The sequence below is a fragment of the Pristis pectinata genome, chromosome 2 (assembly GCF_009764475.1).
Source record: "Pristis pectinata isolate sPriPec2 chromosome 2, sPriPec2.1.pri, whole genome shotgun sequence".
NCBI lineage: Eukaryota > Metazoa > Chordata > Chondrichthyes > Rhinopristiformes > Pristidae > Pristis > Pristis pectinata.
In genome coordinates, this window is record NC_067406.1 from 52,914,240 (window position 1) to 52,929,937 (window position 15,698).

Genomic DNA, 15,698 nt, shown 5'->3' on the forward strand with positions numbered 1-15,698 from the left:
ACATGTAGTTGGCCATGGAAATGGTGATGTGGTAGCTGTCAGTCAGACAATGAGAAGGTATCACTGACTGCCTGATTAGCCTCAAGGCTTCAAATTAACAGACAAGTTCAGAGTTTCCACTTCAAGACCAATTGGCAATCTGTACACAAATTGCAGTTGTGGCTCAAGTTTCTGCTTGTTCATTTCCATGGTCAGAAATTCAAACACTTGCATAAATCATTCCAATTGTTCATAGTTTTTCGTTTCCATTGCTTAAAGATCCCAAATGTATTTAAGTGCTGTAATTTTCTTACTGCAACTGAAAATGACTTTCTCACACACATGAAAAAGCATTTTTTCATTCTCTGGTCCAACTTCGGATGTTAAGTCACTGATAATTGCCTTGAAATTGGCTTTCACGCACGAGTGGAGGGCTTGAACAAGTGCTATGTGTAGCACGAAGAACTAAACCCCTACCCCCCCAAAAAAGTCACTAAATTGGGATATTTACCTTTAAAAATATATTTAGTCTGCTTTTCCCTCTTTGTTTGCCAAAATGCATGGCTCCCAACGGCAGCTGCCTGTAGAAATCACAGCTGCTCTGTCATTGCCGCCAATGACCATAGGGAATGAGTAACATTCTTAAAGTACATGCTCATGCCTGGCACAGCAATTGTAGAAAAGGCTGCTATGGGGAGTAGAGTGCATTGTGGGAGAGGGCAATACGTGCCTTCACTGTGTCTGACCACATTCCCCCTTCCCCACCCCACTAGCATGCCCAGGCACAGTAGTGTAGTGGTTAGCATAACGCTATTACATTGCCAGCGACCCAGGTTCAATTCCGGTTGCTATCTGTAAGGAGTTTGTACCTTCCCCCTGTGACTACGTGGGTTTTCTCCGGGTGTTCCGGTTTCCTCCCATATTCCAGAGATGTACAGGTTAGGAAGTTGTGTGCATGCTATGTTGGCGCCAGAAGCATGGCGACACTTGTGGGCTACCCCCAGAACCCTCTACACAAAGGTGCATTTCATTGTGTGTTTCGATGTAAATGTGACTAATAAAGATATCTTCTCTTATTTCCCTGTCCTAAAATATCCTTAAGTCTCTGTGAGGAATGGGATTATAATACAGGAAAAGATCAGAAATGTAAGCCCTATAGTGAAATGCTGCTGAAGGTTCTCTTATAGAACTGAGGGAGCAAAACATCAAAGTCTCAATGGCAACTTTTAAATTCACACATGGTTGGTGACTTAGTCTGGCAGCTTCTCCTTGTTGGACATTGATTGAAAACCCATTTCTATGCTGCACATTTTTGTTCCAATTTCGGTCATGAATGTAATACCAATTCATGACATCATCACATATGCAAATGACACCAGGAAATGGAGCACACCTGCAATTACCAGCTCCAAATTCCCGATGATCAATACATCAACCAGAAATGAGTGAAATCATGTTGAAACATATGCAAAGTGATTTTTACCTGCACTTTATGCATAGAATCAGACATGAGTGTATTAAATATCTATGCAAATGACTTTTAAAAAATATGGTGTTACCAGTTTCACTTGCCTAAACCAGTAAGTTTGTTAGTAAATAAAATCTTTTTCAATGTTTATTCCTGAAATTCCTCAGTCTTTATGCTGCTTCGGTCAAATTTTTGCAAAGCAGCAAGAAACTGGAGGAAGCTAATGGACACTCTGCTTCCCAGTTTGTGATATCTGGTTGAATCACATTGTGTGTTTGACATGATGGACACAAAAGAAGGCAAATGAGATTAGTCATCATTTGACTAGAACACATGTCAACACATAGGCATAGAAATCCTTTAGTACACCAAAAGGCACATGAAAGCAACACCCTGTAGGGGACTGTGAGCTCCACGGCCACAAAGTTCTCTTTAGATAGGATGAGATGGGCTGAGAAAGGGTGTATGTGGAGAAGGGAGAAGGTCAGGACTTTACCGGTTAGGTCAGGATATCAATGAGGTGTTGTGACTTTGAAAGTTGGTGCAGGGTCACAAAGATCAGAGGTCTTCAAGATTTGTGAATTGGATCATGTGAGCATGGGGATCAGTGACACTATCAAGATGGGAGAAGGAGAAGGGAAGTGATTGGTTGGAGCTCTGGTGGGGGGGGGGGAGGTTGAGAGGGGCGAGTGAGGAATTGTAGAAGCAATTGGCCAGAATCCAGGTGTCAATGACTGCAAGATGGAACATGTGGGAGCAAAAAAGAAATAAGCTAAAAGCAAAAAGGAAATAAAAATCTTCTGGAGATCCCACCTGATTGATTTTTTTTGCATTGATCTTCTCAGGCCAAGAACCAAGTAAGCTTGGTGTCCTTGAACTAACCCGAAACAGACCTGAACTGCTTTATAAAGACCTAGTTAGCAAATTTAGCAGACCATGTGACCCACTGACCCAGCATATTTAGTGATGTTCCAGATTTTTTATTTTTCAGCTTTATGAAACACAATCAAATTCGTGGGCCTTAATTTTCATTGAAGGAAGATTTTCATGTTCCTTTCAGGAAATCAAAGTACCTTGGCAGCCAGTGAAATATTTTTGCAATGTAGTTTCTGCTGTAATTTAGAGGAAATAGCAACTAATTTACATATAACAAGTTCCTACAAAGATCAATGTGATGCAAAAACTGGATTATCTATTTTAGTAATGTTGAATGCATTAGGATCAAAAAACAAACTGGTGTAGGAACTCAGGACCCTGATGCAGGGTCTTGACCCAAAACAACTACCATCCATCTGCCTCCACAATGGCTGCCTGACCTGCTGAGTTCCTCCAACAATTTTTTTTTGCTCCAGATTACAGCATCTGCAGTCTTTTGTGTCTCCTTTGGGGATAACATCATAGCTTCTCTTCAAGAAAGTAACATAGAATGTTCTACATCTACCTGAGAAAGTAGGCAAAGCACTGGCTGCACATTTCACTCCAAAAGTTAGCAATTTCACCTGTGCAGCAATCCTGCAGTGTTGCACAGGACAGTCAGTGTAAGGTTTTGTGCTCAGGCACAGGATTATGAATTAAACAATAACCTGTGACTACGATGCAAGGGAGCAATTAACAGAGGCATGGCTAAAAGAAAAATTGTCTTTAGGAAAGTATTCTCCATTCTATAACCTGCACTTTGAGAAGCGTGCATGCCAACTTGCTAACAGTCGTTGTTGGAATGTCTGAATTCACCAACACTAAGTGCAGTTGAACCTGCTTCTGACCTTGATGTTCCACTGCTGGCACACCAATAGCTGATGCAGCATGTAGCTTTCACCTTTTCTTTTCACCTTTTCTGGCATTACATGGCTAAACAGCAGCCCTGTACGTTTGGAAATAAAGCTTGTTCCAAAATCAACTGTCAGAAAAATATACATCAGTTGGGGTATTAAAGATTCCAATGGGTCCATGCATTTTTGCAGCAATATTTCAATGGAAAATGTTGAGAAAAATTTATAATGCAGCAGAATATTGAGTTCCTTGCAAGTCACTTTCAATAAATATGCATCTTAATTAAAGTAGCAGAAAAATGGTACTGTTTAATTTGAACTGACTTCTTTTTGAAGAATGATCTGAATAGAAATGAATATTCCCATAAAGAAGAGGTGATTTTTGTCAGTATAAAGCACTGAATGTACATTGTCTCTCAGCAATACAATTAGCAATCAATGATGTTCAACTGACCCCCGATAGACATACAGCAAACTCCTGCCTGACTGGACTTGCCTCAGGGATGAGATGTGAAAAAGACTATGTAGCTGCAGCTATCAAAGACTGCATCTTCTATTTAAATGGCTGCCCAGCGATTGCTTGGAAGAGTGTGAGAATGATTGGCCATCTGTGTAGAATACTTCCATTTTATGCTGCTCTTGGAAGTGTTAAAGCTGGAAAATGCAATGCAAGAAGATGGTTCTTTGTGGGACTGAGGATGAGAACTACAAAGGAGGCAGTGGACACAGTAAATGTCATGTCAGAGAGCATAGTAGCAGATGAGCAAGGAGGAAGTCTGCCAAGATGTGATTGGCCTGTATTTCATTCTGTTAAACAGATGGGAAATTCATGCATGTCACAAGTAGTTTCGTGTCATTCTGTTCATCCATGACTGAGGCACCTAGCTAAGCTATCACAAAATAACTCTGTTCAAGCTTCACATCCTTCTGTCTCCTTGTGATAACAGAAGTTCAGCTCTATCCATATTTAAGCAATTCTTTGAATAAAGAAGCCTCATCTTTGCATATATGAAACTGTAATGAAATATAATCGAAATCTATTTTAAATGTTATTTGAAGAAAGGGTGCATTGATAGAATAATTAGGTATAGAATTTGAAGTGGTCATGGTTGGTGGAACAAACCACTTTTGCTCATTCAAGACATATCCTTATAATTGCTTTCAATAACTAACTTTAATTCAGTTGGTTGGTTTTATGAATTATGCCCTCATTGTAATAAAATATAAATGAACTATAATAAGTAATTTAAAATATATTATCTGCACCATAAGAATTTTGTTTTATTTCAATTTTTCTACTTCAATCTTTCCTGTTAATGCACCACAGATATTCTTTGCTCCACCACTGGCTTCAGCTGTCGAGGCCTCAGCTCTGGAATTCTTTGTGCCTTCTCCATCATCATTCAGTTTCTTTAAACCTTTGCTCTTTAACTAACCTTTGGTTATTTGACCTGATGTCTCCTTACATGACTCAAAGTCAAGTTTCATTTGATAATCACTGTTGAGAAGATTTACTATGTTACCTATACTATTTAGACATTCTGAAAAGCAAGAGAAAACTGCAAATCTAGAACTCTGATACAAAAACAGAAAATGCACAGACAACATCTGAAGAGAGAGGAACAGAATTAATGTTTCAGGTTGATAATTTGTCGGCAGCTCTGAGGACATAGGAAGTATTTTTGCTCCCCTAATATCACCTCATTGTTGCAACAAATGGATCGGGCTGCTTTTTCTATGTTTAAGATTTACGACCAGAAGCTCGCAATGAGGCATGGCATTTCTGAGAACTCTGGGAAGTCAAACACGCCACACAGGAAATCTGGAAGTAATACAACATCAAAATAGGCATCAACTACATCATTGTCTTTTGGGATGACGTAACCCATGTCTGACTTTTCTGGACTTGCCACTGAAGACTACCTGGTAAACACTGCTCTGATCCAAAATGGCAAGGCAGGGAGTTGCATGGAATGTACCAGAAAAAGCCTTGCCCAGATAATATCTGAAAGAAACTTTAATGGTCAACATTGCCATATTCCCAGGTTTTGCCATCTGTCAAAACTATCAATAATTTAAATGTTTTTAATGCCACTGTTGTGCAGGAATATTTAATAATTAGTTAAAATATTAATTAACAATAAAACATACTAAAGAAAAATTAAAAACAATAAATAATTTACAACCATTTTAAATCATACTCAATTAAATTCAAAAGTATAAATTATTTAAAATTTTTCTTCTTGCAACCATTTTTCTCCCTTAGAATGAATGGACTTCCTGCTTCTACACCAAGAACAGCAGACAGATTCACTGATGAAGAACTGCAGCAAGTTTGTGCTCTGTCACTGGACCCTATGTGAAGTCAAATATCAGATCACAAATGGGGCTCATCCAGCAAGCTTGGAGATTTGCATTCACTGTGAAGTTCCAAACTTCCTGACACAGAGGTTAAATACCGCTGGTTTTTCCCAATCCCAGTTTACATGTACACAACATTATACATTCTGCTTTGATTTAGAACTTCATGCCAACTCTCCAGCAAAATTACTTCCCTAAAATAACCCATGGAATGCACTCAATAAATATGCTCATTTCATAACCATGAATAATCTAGTGAGAACAGCACTACAAATCAATAAAATGGGTATTTGCTACAAAAAAGCAGAACAATTAGAACCTTGCTGAATCTGAAAAGGCGCAATCAATTTTCTTTTTACAATAAGGCTAAGCATAATATAATGATGTCAGCACTGAAGGATTTATAATTGTGACCTTTAGGCTTGATTACAAGACGTTGCGTGTGTTCTTCATAATCCTAGTTTCAGCAATTAACTTTAACAACAAGGCATTTCTGAATGGAAAAAACTGATGGATATACTGAAATGATTAACATCTAAATTTACCTCAAGATTCAGCTACAATTATAAATAGTCAAGGCACATAACAACCAAGTCTCACCAGTAGGCTTGTGTGCCATCACTGTTTATGCTTAATTATTTTTCATTGCACATTATATATGAGTTTGTGCTCCTATCATAGAGCTGCAACAATAAATGTGAGGATTTGACTTGGGATCCTCAATTCTCAACCTATCCCCTAATTCATCTTAATTCCCAGTATTCCCTCCTGATGGATGAGGAAGTACATCCAAAATAAACAGACGTAAAGTATAGTGTTTACTGAACATATTTTTTCTTGTTAGTCAGTTGCCTAAAGCCAACTGTTAAATATCAGCCATCGGGAATATGCCATAATCGTTAATCATTTAGTGAGAATAGCTTCCTGCATCAACACAAACCCAACAACTAATTAAACTCCACTATACTGAAACAGTAAATCAACAAAAAAATTCAATAAACAAAAACCTAAATTGAAGAAAAGATTCCAATAGTCCAAACATTAAACTTGAATGAAAATAAAGAAAATCATAATTATCAGTAATCCAACATCTGTAATTTCATCACATAGCTTTGATAAGAGTTATAAAACATTTCTATTGCTTTCATAGTATAGATACTGAATTAACCAGTATAAATATGTTTTTCTTTTATGAATGCACCAACATCCATTGCAATTTAGGCAGTTATCCGCTTTAGGACATTTTGTAACATCCACAGGAGAGCACTCCCTACTCATTATTCAGCACTTCCTTACATGTAGTATGTTTTCAAGGGCAAGGATAGTCTATTCTCATTCTCTATCAGGCACAAGAATTGCTTTAGTTAATGCTCTGAGACTAACGCATTTTAATTGTCTTCTGCAATGGCATAAACTACCCAAGGCATATAACTAAATAAATTAAAGCTACACCTTTCTTGTTGATTGTTAAGGGAGCAGAACATTATTCCACCAAAAATTCCATGTAATCCAGAAAGTGTATAGAGGCGACTGTAAATTCCTGCCAATTCTTGATACCTCACACCCTATAAAAAAAGTTTTAGAAATAGCTTGATATCATGTTTATTCAATCATCAAAGGAGATGCTGGGAAGAAAGAAGTGGTAAATGTATAGGTTTTCAGAAAACAAATATTGTTTATTTGTGATGACATTTATTACCAAATAAGCATATAATGAAATGGAATTCAAAGCAGCAGTAAGGTATTGCAACCACCTATGCTGAGAGATAAAAAGATAAAAACATAGTAGATCAAAAATTTGTGTATGCAACAGCAGATCAGGAGCAAGATACGTACACATGACAGTTGACAAAGTTCCACACAAAAGGCCGAATTGTCTGAGGGGACATCTGCCTGCCATCTCCATCTAATGTGGCTACAAAATGAAGTGCTCAGTATGACTGACAAGCCTGCTGAACTCCCCAGTGGGTCTAACAGGTTGAACAAATTGTCAATCATCACATGAAAGGCACACATCCCCAAAAGTATGTTTTTCACCTTGACAAACTTGAAACTTGAATTGCCTTTAAAATTGTGTGTGGGAATAAAAGGCTCCCAGTCTAAATCAATGCAATATGTTATTTTATTTCATCAGGGTCTTGGAAAGTGGAGACAACATTAAATGAACTAAAACAGCTGAGAGAGACTTTTAAACTTAATGGTAAAAAGCATATTGGTGCAATTTATGTTTTTAAATAGTACGGGCTTCCAATCGCTATTTTTCCCTGGGTTTTTTTTGTTGTCAATACCTCAGATTCAGCAAGTTAGTGTGTAATACTCAGATACGTTCTCAGATTTTGGCACTATTGCTACAGAATGTATAAAATGTGGTCAACCGAGAGTTCAAGATGATTTCCTGGTATTTCCAAATTATCGGGAACAAGGAAGGTACTGAACTTTGATGTTGATGTTTTTGAACACTTGATTTAAAATGCTACGTTAATTGCATCACTGCCTTTCAATCCTAGAGCAGTGAAAATTTGCCCATGTTTATGCCTGTGATTCCCAAATACCAAACTCCCACGTTTGGCAGGGAGACTTAGACTGTTCAGATCCTGTGCAATGTGAAAGCATCAAGGGGAGATGTACTCAACCCACCGAACAAACAAGGGAAAAAAAAAATCAAATCAAGCAATTATTTTAGATGAGTTCTGTTAGTCCTGGCACCTGATACAGAATAATTTTACTAAGTTTTCCCAGCCATCTGTTTAGAAGGAAAATGCTACATGGTGCTGGACAAGCTTTGTGAATAATTTTAAAATATAGCACATACAATGAAAAAGAGATTTGAAATAATCCATAATCATACAATATTAATTGAAGGTCTCATCCAAAATATAAAAGTCAGATTGTAGAGCGGAGAGTAATACTGGAGAAAATATTTTTTTCAACCGATATTTGCAGCTCAGTAAAGCTATGAATGTTCTAGCTTGAATATAGAATTCAAATAACCAACATTCACTTGTCATCTAATTTCCCCCCAACCCCTACCATTGTTCAGAGGTGAACAAGACAAAAACAACAATAATGCAAGCTTTCCAGTCAGAGCAGATGTTCAATGAAATTTGACTGTGAATTTCAGAGATGTTTAATCTTTTCTTTAATCTAAATTATTTAGATTTGTTAGTGCATACAGGAAACAGCATCTTAATTTTAAACAGGATTTATTCATGAAAATATTTAACTGTCAAAAACCTATGTAGAATTTCATTCAGGCTTTCACGTGACTTAATCACAATGAGTGATTTGCTTTGAATTATCTCACTTATATTAACCTAAAAATATGGTATTAATACCAGACCTTGTAATATACTTGAGCTACAAAAAATCTGCTGGAGAAACTCAGTGGGTCAAGCAGCACCCCCCAGATGCTGATCAACCCACTGAGTTCCTCCAGCAGATTGTTTGTTGCTCCAGATTCCAGCATCTGCAGTTTCTTGTGTCTCCTTGTAATATACTTCAGCTCCCACCCAACTCCAAACCACACCCAGCACTCTCCAAATCCCACCCACAATGCCATTCCCTATCCACCTCAAATCTCCCATCTCCGCACCAAGCTCTCCCCCAAGATTTTGCTGACCTGGCTGTGACAGAGTCTTCCAAACAAAGATGTTTGCCAGTCTTTGCAAATGCTGAGATAATTGCTCATTTGTGCCATATATTTGGAAAATTCATCACTGCCTATTTGTTAAACACCAATCACCCATGCCATTTGTTCAAAGTTGATGTCATTTCCCTGCCTATTTGTTTTAAAGAAAGTTATTAAATGTAACTCTTTTTCTAAATTCTCACTTGTAAAAATACTCCAAAACATGATAGTATCTCTTTAATTTTATGGTTACCATCCTCAATCAACTACCCCCACCAATCCTGTTCTCCCCAAGTCCCAGACTAAGCTGGAAGTCACCTTTCTTTTTCAGGGACACAGTCAGATAAAGTCCTTTTGCAACAAGAGGGGGTCAGCCAGGGCAGGACCCAGTGGTACAGTTAGGGATTGGTGAGGGGCCTGATGAGCAACAGTTGGAAGGTCAGTGGTTTGGTGGACATGTAGGAATGGGCAGTGCCTACCTGTTGGCATGGTATATGATCCAGCCCAAAACCCATTACATGAAATAAGGGATCAGAGAGGGGCAATATATTAGCATACATAAAGGCTCGAAGAAAAAGATAGTGTAAAAATAAATTGATCTTTTTAGATTAGCAGGCTGTTACTGAAGAGAATCCACAAGGAGTAGTGCTGGGCCCCCAGCAGTAACTATGTTTATTAACAGGTAAGATGAAAGCACAGTGCATTCAGGTTTGCTGATGATATAAAGCTAAATAAGAAAGCGAGCTGCAAGAAGGATGCAAAGGGTTAGTGGAGGTCGGGGGGAACAAACAAAATAGATGTGGTATAATGAAGGGAATGTGAAATTATGAATAGAAAAATTATATTTTTAATTGGTATAAAATGATAAATGATTTCAAACTGACGGACTGGTTTATTAAGTGCGTGGAATTAATATTTGGGTAAAGCAAATCATTTGGAAATCAAATGTATTTTGACAGTTATTGCAAGGGGGTTGGAGTACAAGAGAAAGGGGATTTTTTTTACATTTGTATAGGCATTTGTGACACTCTTCCTGGAGTACTGAGTACAGCCTGGTCTCCATTCCAAAGGAAGTTCATACAATACTTGCCATTGAGTCAGCTGAATGTAGCTTCATGAGAGTGACTGCTGGGATGAAGGGATTGTCTTATTGGGGGGAGATTGAATGTGATTGACCTTCATTCAATGGAGTCTTTAAGTATGAGAGAAGATTTCACCAGAACATTTTTGTCTGGATTTTAGGAAGAAATGTCAGCACATTGTCATGTATATGCTAATATTTCCTCACATAATTGTTTTCATCTTTGGGATTTCTGCAGAACCATAGAAGTTTCGATGTTTCGGGTATCTGTTCAGGCTAATTCTATTGACTACACTCGGGCACTTGACTTCTCATGAAGTCCATTGTAGGAGCAGAAATTGTGGCAATTCCTCACTACTTAAAATTAGTAATCAACTAAAAAAACTAGCGCCAAATAAATGGCACATGGATTCCTTATCTATTGATTTCCTTGGAGGACAATGATTTCAAGGGACTAAGTACATTCATATTTTTGTTGTATGTCAAAGTTTTCGGCTATTTTGTGGGTGGGGCTTATTCTCTCCTCAACTCTAAGTCACATGATGACTTTTTACATCATGGAAGTTTCTGTAGTGCACCTGGCCTCGTTGTGAATGATGGAAGCAGCTTCTCTCCGCATTTTCCCATCAATAAAACCACACAAGACAAGTAGGAATATTTCGCCCTTTGATCAGCACTGATTGTACTTGGCTCAACACTGACCATGATTTCTGGACCCTAAGATTTCTGAAAGTCAAAAATCACAAAGAACTACAGCTTCTGGAGGCCGCACAGTAGCGTAGCGGTTAGCGCGATGCTACTACAGCACCAGCAATCGGGGTTCGATTCCCATCGCTGTCTGTAAAGAGTTTGTATGTTCTCCCGTGTCTGCTTGGGTTTCCTCCGGGTGCTCCGGTTTCCTCCCACATTCGAAAGACTTACGAGTAGGTTAATTTGGGGGTTTAAAATGGGCGGCGCGGACTCGTTGGGCTGAAAGGGCCTGTTACAACGCTGTAAATAAAAAAAATCCTGGAAAATGCCCAAAATAATCTGCAGGTCAAGCAAGCCCTGTGGAAAGAGAAACAGAGTTAACATTTCACATCAATGACTTTTGATGGAAGATTGAAGTTCTGATGGAAGATTCTGTAAGTGTTTGATAAGGTAGATGGCTGCTTCCTCTTGTTGGAGAGTCTATACAAAAGAAACAGTCTCAGGAAAATGAGTCAACCAGTTGGGACAGAGGTGAGAAATGTCTTCAGTCGGATGTATGCTAATCTATGCAATTCTCTATCTCAGATGGCTGTAGATATAAGTCACACATTACTGGTTACTGATATAGATCACTGGTACAACATTGTTGCTGTGTCAGACTCTTGAAATTCCTACCTAAAAGTATTATCAGAGTTTCGCTTCTCCACACAGAGAAGTAGAACTGACAATTGGGAAACGGACACTGTGAAAGAGTTTGCCTAGCAATGCACACACCACTTGAACAACTTAAAAATAACTAAACCGGATAACTCAGTTGAAATAAATTTCAGGATGAAGTGGGTAGCTTTGGTAATGAATAACATATAGGATTTGAGGCATAAGACATGGTTGATTGGGAGCCATCTGTTTCAGTCGGCAGGAGCAGCTGGAGAGACGAATGAAGTAAAGAGTCAAGGGTATGTGACTTTAGGAGGATGCCAAGTAGTATAGCTTTGATCTTCTCCATGTTCAATTGCAGGAAAGTCTGACTCATCCACAGCTTAATGTGAGCCAAAAAATCAGATGTCAGCAAGCACTCAAGCAATCACTTCACTCTTTCTCATATTACATAAATATCCGATTCATAAAATGCAGTGCAAGTTCAGGAAATACCAGCTGAAAAAAGAGGTAAAATACTTGTTTTACTTCCATGCACTAAACAGTGTACTTTTAGCTCCAGGTTTTAGTTAATAGATGTGTCATTGTTTGAAATTTCTGCTCAAAGTGTAGACCAGAAGGTGGATGCATGTTTAATGAGGCTTCCATGCAAGAGCAGCTACAGCACAAAAATAATGAGGCAGACGTTAACAGAGTGAATTCCCACTGAGTGCTGACTGCTCAACTGACAGGGCTGCGGAAGAGCACTGATATTTTAACCAAAGTCTTCGCTTAAAATGGCTTTGGTTGACTTCCCACCTATAACAGGGGTGGAGGTAGGATAAAGAGGGAACCTGGAGCTAGAGGGCATAGGTTTAATGAGAGAGGGGAGAAATTTAAAGGAAACATAAGTGGTAGGTTTTGAACATGGAGGGTGGTGGTTATCTGGAACGACATGTCAGAGGAGGTGGTGGAGGCAGATACAATTACAATGTTTAAAAGGAATTTTGTACATAAATGGGAAGGGTGTAGAGAGATACGGGCCTAATGCAGACAAATGGGATGCAGGTAGATAGGCAGTCAGCATGGACTAGGTGAGACCAATAGGGCCTATTTCTGTGCTGTACAATTCTCTGATTCTATGAAAGTAGCTGCGGGCATTTGAAGATAAAATCTGTCCCTTCGCTGAAATCTGTTGCAGGTGCAACTGGAGTGGAAGGACCACACTGGCAGGAATTGTAACCATGATTTCATTGTAACGTATCGAGCTAATGTACTGAGGGGTGGCATGGTAGTGTAGCAGTTAGCGTAATGCTATTACAGTGCCAGCGACCCAGATTCAATTCCTGCTGCTGCCTGTAAGGAGTTTGTACGTTCTCCCTGTGTGTCTGCGTGGGTTTCCTCCGGGTGCTCCAGTTTCATCCCACATTCCAAAGACATACAGGTTAGGAGCTGTGGGCATGCTGTGTTGGTGCCAGAAGAGTGGCGACACTTGCGGGCTGCCCCCAGCACATTCTTAGCAATACAAAAAGACACATTTCACTGTGTGTTTTGATGTACATGTGACTAATAAATAAATATCTTGTCTCCTTCCAAGCTGGAGGCGTTTGTAATATCTTCAAGTTTCAATCCACTAATTGTGTAAGGGAAGTCACCGACTCTCACTAATCAAAGGCGGCCGGCTATATTCCATCCCTCTCAGCATGAAGCTATGGTTGGAGTACACAGGCAGCTTTGCAGGGATCGCAGCCTTGCCCGTGGTTCTGGCCGACTGCATCTGCGGGCACGTTACTTTGCAGATGTTTCTTGCCAACTCTGAAATATGCTGCTACAGAAAGGGATTCCACTCCCCCAACATCCAGCCAGTCTGTGACCACAGGTAGCGAGGTCAGTGCCCAGTATCCTGACAGAAACTGTGAGGCCTTCACTCAGTGACAGCCCATTGTACCTGATGCAGTTGACTCACCACAACAAACCACAGGTAGCTACAGACCAAGGGCCATCTTATAAGATGGCAACGCATGCACATGCCTATAACAATGGCCAATTGTCACACTGAATATGATGGGGCAGATAACTGATGTGTGGAAAAATTTCTGCTCTGTTGGCCCTTGGTGTCAAGGTTTGGGGTGTTTCAGTTATGTTGCACAGCCACATCACCATGAGACCCAGATGTGGCCATCAGCTATCCAGCAAGCAGCTGTGGAGCATGAAAGCAAAGGAAGAAGAGAGGAGCCAACTTAGACAGTGGTTTTCTGATAGGCCTGACCATGAACAATTCATTGACTGTGATGCTAGTGAACACAACTCTTCATTCATCAGACCTCCCCATTGTCTAATCATCTCAGCAACCACACGGTCAGAATAACCACAATAGAAGCCAACACAGATTAACCACTCTGAACCAAATCTATAAATCAAAACATGCCAAATTCTATAGAAATGTCAAAAATACTCACCACTACAAGGTCTTTGAGCAACCATTAGCATAGCACAGCCTCGGAGTACCAGGACAGACGGACAGTGTGCCCTGGTACTTCTAGGCTGTGCTACCCTAATGGCTGCAGCCATTGAAAGGCTTCTGAGTGGAAGGGGGGGAGACTGGCGATGACCTTAGAGGACACATTTGAGTAGCTTGGTGCCCAGAAGACCTGGGTTCAATCTGCACCAGTTTGGCTTGCATAGCAGCAGTCTGAGCTGGCTGGTCGTCAACTTCCCTGGCGGAAGTGGCAGATGTTGGGGCAGGGCGGAAATCATGAATTCTGCCATCCTGAGAAGGAACGATGGACGTGTGCTTTGCAGACCAACTGCTACTTACGTGGGGCAGCTCCTCAGCAACCACGTGGGAGGACAGACTACTAGGTGCAACATAGGTGCAACATCCCGCTCCCACCCCGGGAACTTTCCACAGCCCCTGCCATAGGTGCAATACTGATCTCTCCACGACTCCCTAGTTCACTCCTCCTCCCCCCCCCACCCATCCCACTCCCACCTCAGGAACTTTCCACTGCCCCCACTATAGGTGCAGTGTTTTTCATCTAGATTCAGGCATCTGCAGTCCTTTGTTCCTCAAGACTACTAGAACATTGTGATTACTTGCAAGCACATTGAACGCTGGTATTCACAGTCTGCAACAGTCTGAGCTTCTTCTTCTGCATTCATATGTTCTGTGGCTTCTGCTTGTGTTTCAGTAAAGACAAGACATCAGTCATCACGCACGTCATGGTGGCCGAGTCCACAAATGTAACAGAGTTAGCCTCCACTTCCATGCTGGAAAGGATGGGCTCAAAGCTCAGCACAGATTTGGTGCTGAAAGTTCTCAGAGTGCTCTGTGACAAAACACATGTGATACTGGCTGCCAGAGAGCTGGACTCCCATGCTGCAGGCTACTCATGCCTGGTGTATCATTGTGTACTTATCCCATCTTCTCACTACCCTCTACATTAAACATCATTTCAGTATCTGAGCATGTGACTGGGAGTATGGAGTGCACTTGTAGTGTTTCCTCACCTTCACACGACTTTCTTACCTGTTACTCACCACCTCCACCTGTGACTTAAAACCACGGCATGGTAACGTATGAGTGGAAGGATAAAGCATAAGGAGATGATGGGAGTAGAGAGCAAGCAAACTTGCTCCCTGCCCCCATCAGCGTAGGGGTGGCACAGTAGCGTAGCGGTTAGCATAACGTTATTACAGTGCCAGCAATCGGGGTTCAATTCCCGCCACTGTCCATAAGGAGTTTGGATGTTCTCCCCGTGACTGCACGAATTTCCTCCGGATGCTCTGGTTTCCTCCCACATTCCAAAGACATATCGGTTAGTAGGTTAACGTGAGTGCAATTGGGCGGTGCGGGCTCGTTGGGCCAGAAGGGCCTGTTACCGTGCTGTATAGATAAAGTTTTAAAGTATTTTTTTTTAAGTTCTTTTAAAAATCAGAAGTACATAGTCAGAGTATTGAGTACAGGAATTGGGACGTTATGTTGCAGTTGTACAAGACATTAGTGAGACCGAATTTGTAGTATTGTGTAGAGTTTAGGTTGCCCTGTTCTTAATAAGGACATTATTAATCTGGAAAGACTGCAAA

The 15,698-nt window shown here is 40.3% G+C and overlaps 1 protein-coding gene across 2 annotated transcripts in view; it reads right to left on the reverse strand.

Moving 5' to 3' along the window:
* The window catches only part of LOC127567551 (cAMP-specific 3',5'-cyclic phosphodiesterase 4D), a 938,945-nt gene that overhangs the window by 900,429 nt on the left and 22,818 nt on the right, over positions 1-15,698 (reverse strand). The window lies entirely within an intron of this gene.